At 41.1% G+C, this 17,768-nt stretch overlaps 1 protein-coding gene across 1 annotated transcript in view; it reads right to left on the bottom strand.

Annotated features, from left to right (window-relative positions):
* The window catches only part of GRID1 (glutamate ionotropic receptor delta type subunit 1), a 1,152,573-nt gene that overhangs the window by 1,083,905 nt on the left and 50,900 nt on the right, over positions 1-17,768 (bottom strand). The window lies entirely within an intron of this gene.

The raw sequence follows: 17,768 nt of genomic DNA, 5'->3' as shown, positions 1-17,768 counted from the left end.
CCCAATACTTAGCACAGTGTCTCACCCACCGTAGGGGTTTAATAAATGTCTGCTAAACAGAATAGAATGGAACTGAATGACAGAGGAATTCCTGGCTAGGGCTGGGGGGGGGGGGAGCGGGAATAACTAATATTTATTTAATTCTTCATAGTTCACAAACACTTGACAAATGTTATCATATTTGGTTCTTATAACAATCCTGTGAGGTGGGTGCTTTATATTATCACCATTTTACAGATCAGGAAACTGAGACAATCAGATGTTGTGACTTGCCCAAGATCACCCTACTGGTAAGTGTCTGACTACAGAACATATTGATTGTGCCTCTTAGCTATCTCTAGGCAACACTATGTTGGAGGAAGCTCCAGGCCATTGGCTTCTAGTTTTAGGCTGTAGCATAACATCACTTCTTCATGGGATGAACTAGATAAGAAGTTTCCATCTTTAGAGTTTGCAAATCACTTTCCTCACCCTGTGAGATAGGTAGGGCAATTGTTATTATTCATCTTTCACAAATGAGGAAATGGAGGCAAACATCAGTTGCCCAGAATCATACAGAAAATGCATCGGGGCAAGGATTTGAACCCAGGTCCTCATCTGACTCTAGACTTGGATAGTTTCTTCTAATACATTCTGGAATCTCAGAACATGTCTGGCCTCATCACCCACTTCCCTTCCAGGAACCAGATTGTTTAAGAGACATAAGGAAATCTAGACAAACTCTGAGTTGAGTTAAGGCAGGAGGGGGAGATCTTTGGGAAACAAAGTCAAAGACTTCTGTCAGTACATGGATTCAGACTGGCATTTCTTCATCTAATGCAAGCTTTAAAAAAACATGGCTTCCACATGTGCTCATTCCACTGTCTCTGGGGCCACTATAAGTAAATATTGATGTCCTCAAGTTGATGTGGGGGGATCAGATTAGGATCTTGATCAAAGAACTAATGACTCAGGTGATCTTCATGGTGAAAGAACTAGTTTTATTGAAAGAGGGAAGAAGGCAGTTGAATGGCCCTAGTGACAGAGTGGCCATGGTGATGGAAAGGCTTGGTGACAAAAAGGACCTGAAAGATTTTTAGGAATGCTTTTTACCCTGATTAGTTACTAAGGAAGGAGTCATTTGTTTGGGTGATTGTTGCCTTGCTGTTCCCAAGGAACTAATGTCATTTTACCCACAGTTCACCTTGATTTGTGTGCCTTACCCATGACTCATCTTGCTTTCCCACTTGGGGAATGATAATTACAATGCAAATGGGATGCTAAAGATGTGCTAAATACCCTGGGGTAACTTCTGGTTACTTCTGCCTGATGCTTCACTGATTCCTAAGAAGGTAAACTCCCTAGTTTGCTGTGCCTATGCTAACTGGCCAGCTCCTGTCTGCATCCTTATAGCAACTTGTCAACATTCAACCAACCTGTATGCATGGCAACCCACATCAAAGTGTCCTCTAAGTGAGGGGAAGGAGCTGACAAGCAACTTTCCAACACAGGGGGCACAACTGCCTGGAAATTCCCTACAGAGCAAAACCCAAAAAGTCAGTCAGTGAACATTTATTAGACCCCTACTATATGCCAAGCATTGTGCTAAATGCTAAGAGAAAAAAGGCAAAATACAGTCCCTTCCCTTGAAAACCTCACAGTCTAATGGAGGTAACATGCAAGTAGCAATGTACGGATAAGTTATATACAAAATAAACAGGAAATAGTCAACAGATGGGAAGCGCTAGAATTAAGAGATCAGGAAAGGTTTCCTAGAGAAGATGGGACTTTAGCTGAGATTTGGAGAAAACCAGGAGATAAGATGAGATGGAGAGAATTCCAAGCATGAGTGATGAATGGTAGATATACCTGGAATGGAAGGGAGTGTTATGTTTGGGGGTCAGCAAAGAGGCCAATACCTCTGGATATAGAAGTTCATGGAAACATCATCAGAGCTAATGTCACCAAAGAAGAGGAAGTGTTGAAGAAACTGGGAATGCTTAGAAGAGGGAAAATTTAAAGGGAATACAGTGGCAGTCTCTTAGTATTTGAAGAGCTATCATGTGGAAGAGAGACCCTCATTCTGCTTGGGAAGCGCCAATCAAAAGAAGTCCCAAAAAATCCTCTTTTAGCTCAATATAAGGAAGAAATATCTAACAACTAGAACTGAAAAAAGAGCAAGTTGCCTTATGTGGTGGTGAGTTTCCTGTCAGTTGAAGTATTCAAGCAGTGGATAGATGACCATAAGTCAGCTTCAAGAAGAAGGAGAGGGGAGGAGAGAAAATTAAAATACCACTAAGATGCCATTCATCTCAGAGATTCTCTTATTCTATGAGGCAGTGTTGAAGCACAGGGAATATCAGGGTGGGTAAATAGAAAAAAAAGACTCTGGCCCAACACTGCCCTCCAGCTTTATCCCTCATCTTCCTGCTCACCCATAGAAGACAACCTGAAAAACAGACACTGTCCTTGCAAGATCAAACCTCATTAGTTAGATGTCAGGGAGAGAGAATGTGACCATGGGTCAGCAGTACTGTCATAGATGGTGGAGGGGAAAAGAGGTCTACCTAGAGTCTGTCTCTCTGGAGCAGCCAGCAACAATCTGGGAGCAGGCTCTGCAGATGCTCATTCTGAAACCAATTTATGGGGGAAATAATTTTCTGCTCGAGCATACACCCAACTCTCCTATTTTTACTAAAATAGCTCAGGTGCTGATTAATAGACCCTATATTTACCGAGGATCCTGAGCCCAAGGGCAACCTAGGAGCAGAGATGCTTCAGTACAGAGACAGTAGGAGGGATTTCAGTCCTATTCACACTCCAAGGAAGAGCAGCCTACAATAATAGGGAGGGGAAAAGAAAGAGAAGGATGAAAAAAGAGAGAAGGAAAAAGAGGAGAGACCCTCCCCATTCCCTCCCCACCCCATCAAATCAGAACTAGAGCTCAAAGATCAACATCCACTAATGATGCTCAAGGGCTGTCTCAGACTCATCATCTCTGGAAGCTGCCACCCCAGTCCAGTCCAAGCTTCAGGGCCCTTGGGGTCACCATAATGTCATGAATGAGCATGAACAAGTGGAAACTTATGCATCTGAGAGACTCCCATCCAAAACGTGAAATCATCCTGCAGTTTTCATTGGCATTGTAGATAGAGCAATGGATCTGCAATCAGGAAGACCCAAGTTCAAATCCAACCTCAAGCACTTACTAGCTGTGTGACTTCTTCAACATAAAAAAGGTGCTCATAAAAGCACCTACTCACAGAGTTGTTGTGAAGTTCAAATGAGATAATATCTGCAGAAAACTTGACACAATGGAGAGGAAAAGAATATAAATTCATTAAGTGCTTATTATGTGCTAAGCACAGTACCAAGCATTTTTTAAGTATTTCCCCATTTGAGCATCACAACAACACTGAAGGATAGGTCCTATATTATCCCCATTTTACAAATGAGGAAATTAAGACATATAAGTATAAAGTAACTTGCCCAGGATTACATGAGTGTCTGAGGCTAGATTTGAACCCAGATTTTCTTGACCTCAGGTTCAGCATTCTATTTATTGTAATATCCAGCTGTCAATGTATGGCACAGAGAAGATGATTAATAAATGCAGGTTTTTTTTCTTTTCCTTCCCTTATTCTGCCATCACCCAAACCATTCTCATTCTTCCCTAAAACAGACACTGAGCTCCTGTGTGTGTGTGTGTAGATTACTCAATAAAATAAGATAGAGAAGAAATTTCTCTACCTTGGAGAGCTCACTGTCTATGATCTAGTCCTATTGGTGAAATCTATGGAGAGATTCCTCAGGACCATATTTTCTAAATAACTGAAGGAAATGCAAATTTTCAATTAGAGGTTACACAAATAAGAAATTCTTTTTTTTCTTATCTAAGTTCATGGACCCCCTGAAATCTACCCAGTGACCCTTTGAGGGGCTTCACAGACTCCAAGTTAAGAATGCTTGAAGGGGGCAGCTGAGTGGCTCAGTGGATTGAGAGCCAGGCCTAGAGACAGGAGGTCCTAGGTTCAAATCTGGCCTCAGATACTTCCCAGCTGTGTGACCCTGGGCAAGTCACTTGACCCCCATTGCCTAGCCCTTACCACTCTTCTGCCTTGGACCCAATACACAGTATTGACTCCAAGATGGAAGGTAAGGGTTTAAAAAAAAAAGAATGCTTGGAACTGGATAGACAGACAAGATTCATACATCTGATCTATGTATTTAAGTCACAATACTAGACTGTGTATAAATGCTACAAACCATTCATCAACAACCATTTATTAAGCACCTACTGTGTGTCAAGCATTGTTGTTCTAAGCACTAGTTAGAGAATAACTCTCAGGGGGTTTATATCCTAGCAGAGAAGGTAATAAATACTTGTGTAAATACATGCAGACCTCATTTGAAATAGCAGGTCACTTGGGGAGGGAGAGCATTCGCAAATAATGGAATGCCTAAAGGCTTCCTATAGAACATGGCACCCAAGCTAAGACTTCAACTAATAGCAATAAATTCAACAGTTTTCCAAGCCCTCAGAATTCACACCAAAGTAAGGCCAGTGAAAATAAGACGAGTAGTTGGAGAAGGTCCTCCTGAAGACATGGAACCCAACCTTGAAGGTTAAGGAAAATTTGAATTCATGCAGATGACTCCAGACCAGGACTTCTGACTCTAAATTCAACATTCTTCCCTTAGGCCAACCCAACCCATCTCAACATTTTCTAAGGTTTTGCTCTAAAGTAATTGACATGGGCTGAACAAATTATAGTAAAATTCACATGAAGATGGGGGATTCATCACAGCTTGGAAAGATTTTATCAATTGCTGTGGAAGCAAAAAAAAGGACAATATTCTCCATGACTAAAATATTTTGAGCAAAAATAACACTAAAATGTAGTTCAACTTGGGTAGAAAATGTATCCAGTGGTTAGAGCCCTGAGCCTGGAGTCCAAAAGACCCAAGTTCAAATCAAGTCTTAGACACTTACTAGCTGGGTGACTACAGGCAAGTCACTTGATCTCTCTATTACCTCAATTTCCTCATCTATAAAATGGGGACAGTTACAGTACCTACCTCATAGAATCATGAGGATCAAATGAGATAACACTCTAAAACATTTTCCAAAGCCTTCAAATTCTATAAAAATGTCAACGATGCAAGGCAATGACCAATACTGGGTCCAGAGAGCAGAGGACAAATCACACCTTCCTCTCAGTAAAGAAGTAGTGACTACAGGTGCCAAATAGTGAACTTGCTATCAGATATCATCCCTAGATTAAGTAGTTTTGCTTCACTCTTTTTGTGACAAGAGAGGGCTCTGTTGGGAGGCTGGAAAGATGATAGATTGAAAATGTTTTAAAGACTATTGAGTATTTTTATGTATTTTATAATGGTTATATATTTTTAAATTCACAGAATATTGAGTATTTTTTAAAACAAAAAAAGTTAAGATGATTATTTCTCTGGAAACTATAAGCTTCCTGGGAATAGGATCTACAGCCTATTCATCTTCATATATCACCCACAGTGCCTTGCACTTAGTAGGTACTCAATCAGTATTTGATGAATTAATGAATGAATGCTAGGACATTTTTCATTTGTGAGATACTCACACAGGAATCAATCAAGGTATTTCCAGAAAAGCTGCTTAAGCCACAGAAAAGTTCTTCCTAGCGCAGTTTCTTATACCTAAAAAGATGACCTTTACAAGTCAGAACAATGCAGAGTATAGCTTTTTCAAACATTGCGCTTATTTAAACCTCGTACTAGGGACGGTGAGACACTGGATTAAATCGAGGAATTCAGTGTTCGGTTTTGTACCAACAAGACTTATTTGCCATTGTCATCCTGACAGCCCGGAACCTCCCTGTGAGTCATCAGCAGGCACCTTACAGCTGATTTGCTGAATTTCTATATCTAAAATAAATCATTTTGAACATACGAAAAAATCTGTAGCTACAGTGTAAGGAACAAAGGATGATTTCAAAGCTCATTAACTCTGGTGGATGGTATGTTACTGGGAGAATATGTGCTATATAATTAAAACAATTTAAATCCGATTATAAAAACACAGTAGGCTTTGCAGCCCACTACCATGGCACTAATGGAAACAAAAACCAATATCTGGAGGTTTAGGGTTTTTTTTAATCATTGTAAAATCATGAATTAGAATAATGTATTCACGTAGCTGGATTTTATTTATTTATTTTTAGTTTATTTTTGAAACACCTGCAGGGAAGGGGAGGGGAATTATGGAAGCAAATTTTCTTGCAAGTAGTTTATGTTTAATAATGCCAATAATTACTATTTCTTTAGAAATTTCAGAGTGGAAAAGCAGTTTACAAGCATGCCATCATTTGATCCTCACATTCAATCCTTATCATACTGCAACACCAGGATGATCACCCCCATTTTATAGATGAGGAAGCTTGTGGCAGATGGAAGTTGGTAAACTTGTCTAAATCCATACAGTTAGTAAGTGTCTAAGGTACTATTCAAACCCAAGTCTCTCCTGACTCGTTGTAAGCTACCATGATGTCTGGATCTCCTTCTTTGGAGGCAATCCTTCACTCATCCCAATTCCTTGAGGGACAGGACTGGGGACAAGGATCAGGACATCCCACAGATTGAGTAAGGGTCCAGGCCAGGATTTGAATCCTGATTCTAAGTCCAGAGATCTTCCTGTTCTAACCCAAAGAATTGGTGCCAAATACCGCCCTTGGTAATTAAACACAGTGTCTAGAATATCATACAAATTTTTCATGCTTGACTGATTGATTAGTTGGTTATGTTGCTTAAAATTGCATCCCTGGGGTTCCACCTAGTCTCTAAGAGTGAGAAAGGAAAAACTGACCCTTCTTAGATGGACACAGCCTCATTGACCCAAGGGCAAGATAAGTGTTCACACCTCTCTGAACTTCAGTTGCCTCATCTATAAAAATCGAGATAAAGCAATAAAATTATCCAAGACAATTTTGAAGGATTTATGACAAAGAAAGCTACCCACCTCCAGAGAAAGAGCTGTTGGAGTGGGATACAGATCAAAGCATAATGTCTTTTACATTAGCTTATTTTTTTTAATTTATGGTTTTATTTGGTGGTTTGGGTTTTATATGTGTATTCTCTAACAACAATGACCAATATGGAAGTATGTTTTGCATGATAATAGATGTATAATCCAGATCAAATTGCTTACCATCTCCAGAAGGTAGAAGAGAGAGAGGGAGACATATGGGGTCTTATAATTTCAGAAAATTTATGTTGAAAATTGTTACTATATGCAATTGGGAAAATAAATATCTTTGAAGAGAAAAACAAAAATAAATTTAAAAGTGAGATAACCTGTATTATCTAATTCATAGGGTGTTTAGGAGACTTATGTTTTGCCAAGTGCTAGAGAATTGTACAATGTTGTCATTATCCAAACAGCCCAATGGATCCATGATCTTCCCAATATGGAGTTTCCCTCCCAAGACGCTGATTGCATCCCATCCAGGACTATCCATTTGGGTGGTTCAGGTGTATGTCCTTCCATCAGTCTGTCACAAGAAGCCCAACCAACATGCTAGAGTTCTTTCTGCATTTCCCTTAACATCTAGATGACATCAGTGGAACCCAAAAGTTATCTACTAGTCATCCCTACATCTTGTCATATGGACAGTCATCTTTGGGGGGGAGGAAGAGGGAAAGGATCCTTCATTTCCTTTTTTTTAATCCTTACCTTCTGTTTTAGAACACAATATTGACTCTGCTTTTTTTTTTTCTTTGATACTTTATCTTCTGTCTTAGAATCAATCAACTTAGAAACTAAGTATTTGTTCCAAGGCAAAAGAACAGTAAAGGCTAGGCAATTTTAGGAGTTAAGTGACTTGCCCAGGGTCATATAGCCAGGAAATGACAGAGACCAGATTTAATGCTAAGACCTATCATTACTAGACCTGACTCTCTATCCAATGAGCCACCTAGATGACCTAGATCCTATATTTATATGATATATTCTTTACTCCAGTTTTTCTTGTAGTTCCTGATTTATTATGTGTCAAAACCCACTCACACCCACCATGCCCCTCTTCATTGCCCTCTGAATGATACTCAGTTTTAATTCTATGGAGACTGTCATGCTCTATGACTCATTGCCATATAATAACACTGGTAGACTGATGGTATTAAAAGGATGGGTTAGCTTGTGTTTCTGAAGAAAATTCAAAATCTGCTTTCTGACCTGATGGAGTTTCCCTGTCCTCTTTAACAGTACCTGAGAAAGAATACATTCTTTTTGTGATTTTGCAGAGTCAAATAAGTGGTGGGTTATATTAGCTTTGGGGAATGAACAATTTTTGCCATCGATGTGATCCTACTTGGGGGTACAGTTATAGCATGAGGGTCTAGGCATTTCTATTTTTAATTAAATTTTATTTTGTTCACTTAATAAACATTTATTTTCTCTATCTCTATCTATTGCATTTATTTTCTCCATTATATTCTCTATATCTCTATACTGAGGAAGAAAACCTCTCATAGTGAACACATATAAATGTATAAAACAAATTCCCACATTGACCAATTCAAAAAATGTGTCTGATTCAGCATATTAAGTCCATCCTGTTTGGAGGTGAGTCACAACATCATCAATCCCTTGGAATCAGGGTTGCCCATTATATTGACCATCGCTCTAAAGTCTTTCAGAGTACAAAGACTATTTATTCAAATGTTCATGTTTACAGTGTTGTTTTTGTTTTCCAGGAGATTACTTTGATGGCCATTTCCAAATAGCTAACATTTGGCATATATTTTTAGAAGTACTAGTAAGAAAGAGAAAGCTATGGCATCAAAAGTTGGGCATGGCCAACATGAGCATGAAGAGTAAAGGAAACGGGATTCCAGGAAGGAGCAGACAGACTAAAATCTGCCTCTAAGGACCTAAAATAGCAGAGTTCTGGTCATGATACCAGGAGAGAGTCAGAGGAACTCCCCAGACTAGGGGAGATTTTATGAAATTTGAGAGCCAAACTGAGCAATTTATTTATGCTCCAAAATTCTAATACTCACTGTGGAAATTCTTCATTTCCATATATATGTTTTTGTGTGTATATACATATGTATATATGCGTAGATATACATATGAATTTGTGTATATATGCATGTGTTAATATATGCATGTTTCTACATATGTATGTGTTTATATAAATGTATGTGGAGGTGTGTATATTATTTATATGTTAAATATAATAATAATCTGCTATTTAAATATATTATATAATATATAATAATGTATTATTTAATAATATATTATTTTTAATATTATATATACACAAGGAAAAGCCTAGATATTCTTGTGTAGTGTGCAGCAAGAGTATTTCCCCCCCAATTAGGAACTACATTTCCCATGAGGCTCCAAGCCCCAATAGTTATGGCCATTAGTGGAGGGCTGAGACCTAAATTATCCACAGAATGCTGAGCTGGTAGCAAAGGGGATGCCCTCACAATAAGTAGGCAAGGTAAATTAAGAGTAGGAGCAGGTTTCAAGTCATGGAGCTGACTGGAAATGGAGCCAAGGATTGATTAGATTAGAGCAGGCTTCCAGCTGAGCTAGCTGACTTTGGAAGTTGCTGGGTCTGCCAGGAATGTATAGAGACCAGAGAGAAGTCCAGAGGGTAAAGTGACTTCTAGAAAACTGGACTTGGACCTGCAAAGACCAGAGTTCAAGTCCTGCCCCCTCACGAATGTTAGCTGCATTACCTTGACCGAGTGGCGTAACTACTCTGAGATTCAGTTTCCTCATCAATAAAATTCTGGAGGGGGCAACTGGGTGGCTCAGTGGATTGAGAGTCAGGCCTAGAGATGGGAGGTCCTAGATTCAAATGTGGCCTCAGACTGTGTGACCCTGGGCAAGTCACTTAACCCCCATTGACTAGCCTTTACCACTCTTCTGCCTTGGAGCCAATACAAAGTATTGACTCCAAGACAGAAGGTGAGGGTTTAAAAAAAGAAAAGAAAAGAAAATTCTGGGGTTGGTCTAGATGGCCTCTGAGGTCCTTTCCAACATTAAACCTATGGCTTTGTAATGCTAAGTACTAAAAACTACCAAGACCTAGCAGAGTTTTCCCCCATGTTCCTACAGGAAGCCCAAGGCGAGGGGGCGTCCCTCTTTAGATTATGCTATGACTGTACTCATTTGGGGAATGTTTGCTGAGAATGATCTTAAATTTTTTTTAATTTCCTTTTCTAGTCCAATCGAATGGTTCTCCTGAATCAATGCCATTGTTTGCCTAAGCCTTTGTGAACATGGTAATAGCTTAGCATTCAGAGCTAAGGTAACTCTGGAGGTCTCCATGGCACCCTGGGATGGGGCTCCAGCTGTGTGAGATGTGCCAACAAACAATGGCCCCCACAAACATGGAGCCCTTCCTAAAGGTCCTTCTTGCTTTGGATCTACCATCTTATGGCCAATGATCCAATGGGACAGTGAGATGATGCATAGATGGTTCTGGGCTTGGAGTCAGGAAGACCTAGGTCCAAATCCAGCCTCCCACACCAATGCTTGACCCTGAACAAGTCACTTTAACCTCTATATGCCTCAGTTTCCACATTTGAAAAGTGAAAATAATAATAGCACCTACCTCAGAGGGTCACTGAAAATAAATGAGATTGCATTTGTAAAGCATTTTACCCACCGTTAAAGCACTACATAAATTCTAGTTGTTGTTATATTATCTCTACCACAATAATGCAAACACCTTGAGAGTAGGGATCATTTGAGGAAGGGTTGCCTTTCTTTGTAATCATGGTTTAGCACTGTGCTTAATAAGTGCTTGCTGATTGGTTGACTGATTGATCATTTCTTGAGCTGAAGCCCAACAAACTTCCACTGAGATTCCCAAGGATATGGCCATCCCCATCCTTCATATGTCAAGTTGGTCAACGACTCTAGTCGAAACTCCCCACTTCTAAAGTGTTACCTCTCCCTCCCCCATTCAATATTTATCATCTCATGAAGAGCTCAGCATCTCTGGGTTCTTGAGAGAGAAGGACTCACTGGCCACCAAGCGATCGACCTCCTCCCCATCGTCTCCTGCCAGGCCCCTCCTGCCAAGCCCTCATGGCCCTTGGATCTCCTCCAGGGAGAGCCCACATCCAAGCAAGTTTCCACTGCAACTGTCTGTCTCTCTCCAGCTTTGCTCAGCCTAAGTTAATAATTTTAAAGTAATTAAATTCAATAAACCGTAACAGATTAAATAAGAGCTAACGGAGGCAGATGAGTCGTTGGCAGTCTCCTCTCGAGTGTCCTTCATTTGGGGGCCATGGAACAAAGGAAACATTGGATCAGGGCACTGGGGAGGGGGAATCTGAAAAACCAAGCCTCAGAACTGTGCCCGCCAGGAGGGGTGACCAAGAGATGCCTCTCACAGGGCACTAGCTGAGGCACTTCCCCATGAGCAGGGGGGCCAGAAGAAGCCAGCTTCAGCTGTGCCTGGAAGAGGGCATTTATTTAATTAGATATAGGGTGATGGAATCAAAGACTTAGAGGTCATCAATATAAATTCCTCATTTTACAGACAAGGAAACAGAGATCCTGTTTGGGGAGTGACTTGGCTCAAGATCACCTAGGTAGTCAAGTGGCAAAATTGGGATTTGCACTCAAGCCCTCTGACTTCAAATACAGCAGTAGGTTGAGAGCTAGCAGGGAATTTAGAGGTCATCTTATCAGCTCTCCCATTGTATAGACATGGAAACTGAGGCCCATATTTATATGCTCTCTCGCTTCTAGGGACTCTTCCACAGCCCCACACTGACTCAATAATTACTGACATTTACATAACACTTCACAGTTTACAAATCCTTTTATACTCATCAGCACATTCTAAGCTTGAAACAGCCCTAAGAAGAAGGAAATATAAATATTATCCCCATCCTACAGATGAGGAAACTGAGGCATGGAAAAGAGTCTTTTTTTTTTTTAGTAAATATCTGAGTCATACAACTAGCATGCTATAAAGGTGGGATTCAAATTCAGGTGCTCCGGCTCCAAAGCCATTGGTCTTTTTATTCCACTGTCTATGAAACAGAAGCAACACTTCTTGTCAACAGAAGATTCATGAGAAGGTTTTGGTGTCCTAAAATGAGTTTGCCAATCTGCCAGGCCAGAACTCTGGTCATTCCTGCCATTGCAAATAAAGCAAAAGCAAATCAACAAATAAACATTTATTAAAAGCCTACTGTATGCTAGACCCATGGGCAGTGGCCAGAAGTCCATCAGCTATTTCCACAAATGCAAGGGTAGGTATGCCAGAGAGAATGAGGATCTGGACCTTTTGTAAGACACTAAACCCCTCTCAAGAAGGACTGTGACCCATGGGCTGGAGTTGTTCACTTTGCAACCTGGTTCAGGTGGTAAAGCCCTAGGCACCTGGAGAGTCCCAGTGAATAAAACCTTGACTAGTTCTCAGACAGATAGAAAATGAGAGCAAGAGGGTGGGATAATGAGAGAGACAGACAAAGAGATGGAGACTGAGAAACAGAGACAGAGAAAGTGAGACAAAGAGAGGGAGAGAAACAGAAAGAGGAGAGAGACAGAGAGAAACAGAGACAGAGAGAAAGAGAGACAATAAGTCAGAGAAACAGAGACAGAGAAAGAGAGACAAAGATACAGAGAGACAGAAACAGAGAGAAAGAGGAGAGAGACACAGAGAGAGACAAAGATTCAGAGAGAAACAGAGAGTGGGAAGGAGAGAGAGAGACAGAGACAGAGAGAGACGAAGATACAGAGAGAAGCACAGAGAGAAACGGAGAGAGTGGGAAGGAAGAGAGAGAGAGAGAGAGAGAGAGAGAGAGAGAGAGAGAGAGAGAGAGAGAGAGAGAGAGACTGTGACTGAGACTCTTGAAAAGCCCTCTCTCTACAAAGCCCTTACTCCACTGTGTCACTTTAGAAGCCTCAGCCAACTTTTCCATCATTTAGAGGCTGATGATGCAGGCTGTAGGTCATCTCTATTCCCACTGCAGCCACCTTTGTACAAGCACTCATTACCATCCATCTGGACTACTGCAATAGTCTAATAGTCATTCCCACATTTACTCCTGTCCCTTCAATCTAACCTCAATCCCATGCTATTTTTATTATTATGCCATTTTATACTTGAGGAAACTGAGACAGATAGAGGTTAAGTGACTTGCCCAGGGTCATACAGCTAAGTAAGGGTCTGAGGCCAAATTTGAGATCAAATCTTCCTAATTCCAGGTCCAGCATTCTATCCACTATATCATCTAGCTACCAATACCTAGTACATAGTAGGTGCTAATAAGTACTCACTCCTTTGCCTTCTCTTTCCCTATTCTCCTGTAACCCAAACCACTCTGATTCTTCTCTAAGTTCAGTCTAGTGCATGGTTGGTCAGCAAAGCAAGAGCAGAGAAAGTAAAGGAACATCCCCTGCTTTGGTTTCATTGATTCTTCCTGATGAGGGAAATAAGGTACATGGAGATGACTTGGAATCGGAAGGGACTCAAATCCAATCTCCTCATTTTATAGAAGAAGACACTGGGACCCAAAGAGGTTGGTTAGCTTGCCCAAAGTCACACAGGTGGCCAAGTGAGGCTTTGAACCCAGGACCTTTGAGGTTACTATCCTACCCAGCCCTTCAGATGGCTCACCCATATCTACACAGGACTGAGTCAGGAAGAGCACTAGTAGCCTGCTTCCTTGGCAATATCCTGAGATCTCACTCTCAGTAACCTAGTTCTTTGGAATGGGGGCAGTGAAGGAATGATAATGAAAATGTATGTGTCCCTCCCTTACCTATAGCTGGAACAAAAATGCTCGAGACTCATCCCCAAGCCACAAGACCAGATAAAGGGAGGCAGAGAACAGGATGGGCTCTTCTTGATCTCAATCTGACTTATCCCTTGGAAATCTTGGTATGGCTTTCTAATCATTCAAGGACCATATAAATGAGCTCTTACAGTGATTCAAGCTGGATGCCATCAAGGCAAGGAATTGGGCATATGTTCTGTCAGTTCTCTGACAGAAAAAGTACAAAGGTCAGAAAGCTCATTAGAAACCCCCTTGCAGAAATGGATAGGCAGTTCTCAGATAAAGAAATCAAAACTATTAACAAGCACATGAAGAAGTGCTCTACATCTCTTATAATCAGAGAGATGCAAATCAAAACAACTCTGAGGTATCACCTCACACCTAGCAGATTGGCTAACATGACAGCTATGGAAAGTAATGAATGCTGGAGGGGATGTGGCAAAGTAGGGACATTAATTCATTGCTGGTGGAGTTGTGAACTGATCCAACCATTCTGGAGGGCAATTTGGAACTATGCCCAAAGGGCGATAAAAGAATGTCTACCCTTTGATCCAGCCATAGCACTGCTGGGTCTGTACCCCAAAGAGATAATGGACACAAAGACTTGTACAAAAATATTCATAGCTGCGCTCTTTGTGGTGGCCCAAAACTGGAAAACGAGGGGATGCCCATCAATTGGGGAATGGCTGAACAAACTGTGGTATATGTTGGTGATGGAATACTATTGTGCTCAAAGGAATAATAAAGTGGAGAAGTTCCATGGAGACTGGAACAACCTCCAGGAAGTGATGCAGAGCGAGAGGAGCAGAACCAGGAGAACATTGTACACAGAGACTAATACACTGTGGTATAATCGAACGTAATGGACTTCTCCATTAGGGGCGGTGTAATGTCCCTGAACAACTTTCAGGGATCCAGGAGAAAAAAAACACCATTCATAAGCAAAGGATAAACTATGGGAGTGGAAACACCGAGGAAAAGCAACTGCCTGAATACAGAGGTTGAGGGGACATGACAGAGGACAGACTTTAAATGAACACTCTAATGCAAATACTATCAACAAAGCAATGGGTTCAAATCAAGAAAACATCTAATGCCCAGTGGACTTACGCGTCGGCTATGGGGGGTGGGGGGGAGGAAAAGAAAATGATCTATGTCTTTAACGAATAATGCTTGGAAATGATCAAATAAAATATATTTAAAAAAAAAAAAAGAAACCCCCTTGCAGTCATGAAGACTTGAGGGGTCAAGCCCCACCTCTGACCATAGAGGCTGTGTGACCCTGGAGAAGTCACATGAGCTCTCTGGTGCTGGTTAACCATGAATAGGAGTTTCCTCTCTAGGGATTCCCTACCAAGATGAAATCAGAGACACAGTTTAAACAAAAATAAAGTTGCCCTTCCTTATTCCCAATACATGTCCAAATCATTGCCATCTTTTAAAAGTCCTACTTAAATCATATATTCTCTGTTCAACCTTCTCTGTCCATTGGGACCCCACTCTGATCTCTCCCTTCTCTGACCCCATTATACTCAAAATCATAAAAATTATAACAATTCAGAGCAGAGAGTAACCTCAGAAGTCATTAATCTAACTCATACTCAAGTGCAAAGGCACCCTACATTTCTGACAAATAATCACCCAGCCTGTACCTGAAGCTCTCCAGAGATGGGGAGCTCACTACCTTCCTTAGCAGTCAACTGCACTTTTAAGACAGTTTTGGTCGTTAGGAATTCCTATGTTATATCTAAGCCAAAAACTGCCTCTACAATTTCTGGCCATTGCTTCTGGTTCTACCCTCTAGAACTAAGTAAAACAAATTGGATCCATCCTTTTTCCACATGACAGTCTTTCAAATATTCATAGGTTCTTATGACAATGGCTCCCCTATCTCCCAATCTGGCACAAGACTGTCCAACGTGGCATGCCCACATCAAAGAAGGCACTGTACTCTAGCTTGGAAAAAACATGAGACATTTCCATCCCAAATGTTCATATGGGCTATTTGTGCCCACCCTGTGGTAGAGCCTTCCGAGCCCACACCGGTCTGATCAGGCACAGTTAGGCACACAGTATGATGATGTTGACAGGGATGTCATTTTGGTCCTCTCCAAGTACCAAGGACAACAACCAACTAACTCATAGGATCATAGAGCAGAGGGACCTCAGAGACCGTGTAGCCTAATGCTCTCATTTTACAGATGGGGAAACTGAGACTCAGAGAGCAAACCTAGCTTTTATCTCCCCTTCACTATCTCACCCCTAAGCATCTACTTTCCTACTTTCCATATTTACCTCAACATTCCATCTCTTTGCTCACCTTGCCACCCTCCCTGTAGGTATGACAGCTTGTGGGTGTCCTTCCTCAACTGAGATCCCTGGAACTAAACACAGCACCCCAGCTAAGGCATCCCTCCTTCTAGATCCAGTGGTTCTACTAAAGGGATTTTAGGGTGCCTGAGGTCTCATCAGCATCAGCCTGGGTAATCCCTTCCGCAGAGGAGAACATCCACCTCCTCACACCAGCCCAGTGGAATGCGGCTCTGCGGCTTTCTTTCAATCTGCCAAATGCACTGGTTCTGTAAATATTTCATGGATAGCAATGCAGCCCTCAGGCTGTCCATCTGTTATCCCTCACTTCCTCTGTATGACTGGCCCTGCCTCCTTTCCTGGCCTCACATGTTTCTCATGACGTTTTATACTATTCTTCCCACCCAAGTCATATTGTTCATTTGGCTCAGTGCTTAAAGCACCCCAAGCCTAGAGTCAGTAACTTCTTGAGTTTAAATCTGGCCTCAGACGCTTTCTAGCTATGAGACCCTGTGCAAGTTTCTTAACCCAGTGTGCCTCAGTTTCCTCACCCATAAAATGAGTGACAGAAGGAAATGGCAAACCACTTCAGTACCTTGCCAAGAAAACTCAGATGGAGTCATGAAGAGTCAGAAATGTCTGAACAAAAATATTAACGTACTAGACATGTTTACTGTGCCCCCACCTAGGAAGGGGGGTGTCACCTGCAATTTTCAACCTCCTGAGACTGCGATGTGCTACAATTTGTAACTGGACAACCTCACTGGGAAAATATCCTTGAGCTAAATCATATATTAACCTGATTGCCATGTAATACCATAGACACATCTTAAACTTGCAGTGCACTAAGACCTCCAGATCTTTGTCACTTAAGCTTTTATCTAGCTATGTCACTCCTATTTGAAGCCAATTTTTCTTAATTGAAATGAAGGGTTTTATATTTATCCCATTAAATTTTATCTTATTAGATCGGTCAGACCAACCCCAAACATTAGCTAGCCCTCACAGCTTTTGATCAAGTTTAAGAAGTATAAGTCTAAATTTCCATTCAAGTAATTGATAAAAATGTGATATAGCATAGACTGGAGGGCAGGGACTTATGGCACTCCACCAAAGTCCTCTTTCTAGGTTGGTGTCATTCCATTTTACAATACTCTTTAGACCCTACAGTTGGTTAAATGGCTGTAAACCACTTGCCACCAGTGTGTCATTTATGTATTATTCATTTGTTTCTCCAACCAGAGACTGAGTTCAAAGAGGGTAGGAACTAAGTCATATTTTCATATTACTCAGTGACAAGCCACAAAGGAGAGAGCAAGACAAATGGGAATTATGTGTTAATAAATGTGTATTGAAGATTAATTGATTAATTGTTTTTTCTACCTCTTGGGATGTCTACCCAAAGGAGAAAAAATGGTCACAGCAACAAGAGTGGTCCAGCTAGCATGGCAGAGTCTCTGAGCTAAAAACTGAGTTCAAATGAAGTTTGGATAATGGATTCCCAGGGAAGACCTACTATGTGCAGGGAATAGATGACCTAAACAACAATAAGGTAATTAGAAGAATTGTGGTTCTGTTTCCTTTCATCCATATTTCTCTTCCCTTAACCCACCTTCTCTGGGGAGCCAGAATCTTCAGGCAGAAAAGATAATGGATATGAAGCAAGA

This window comes from Monodelphis domestica, chromosome 1 (assembly GCF_027887165.1).
Source record: "Monodelphis domestica isolate mMonDom1 chromosome 1, mMonDom1.pri, whole genome shotgun sequence".
Lineage (NCBI taxonomy): Eukaryota > Metazoa > Chordata > Mammalia > Didelphimorphia > Didelphidae > Monodelphis > Monodelphis domestica.
This window is presented reverse-complemented; position numbering and strand designations above follow the sequence as displayed.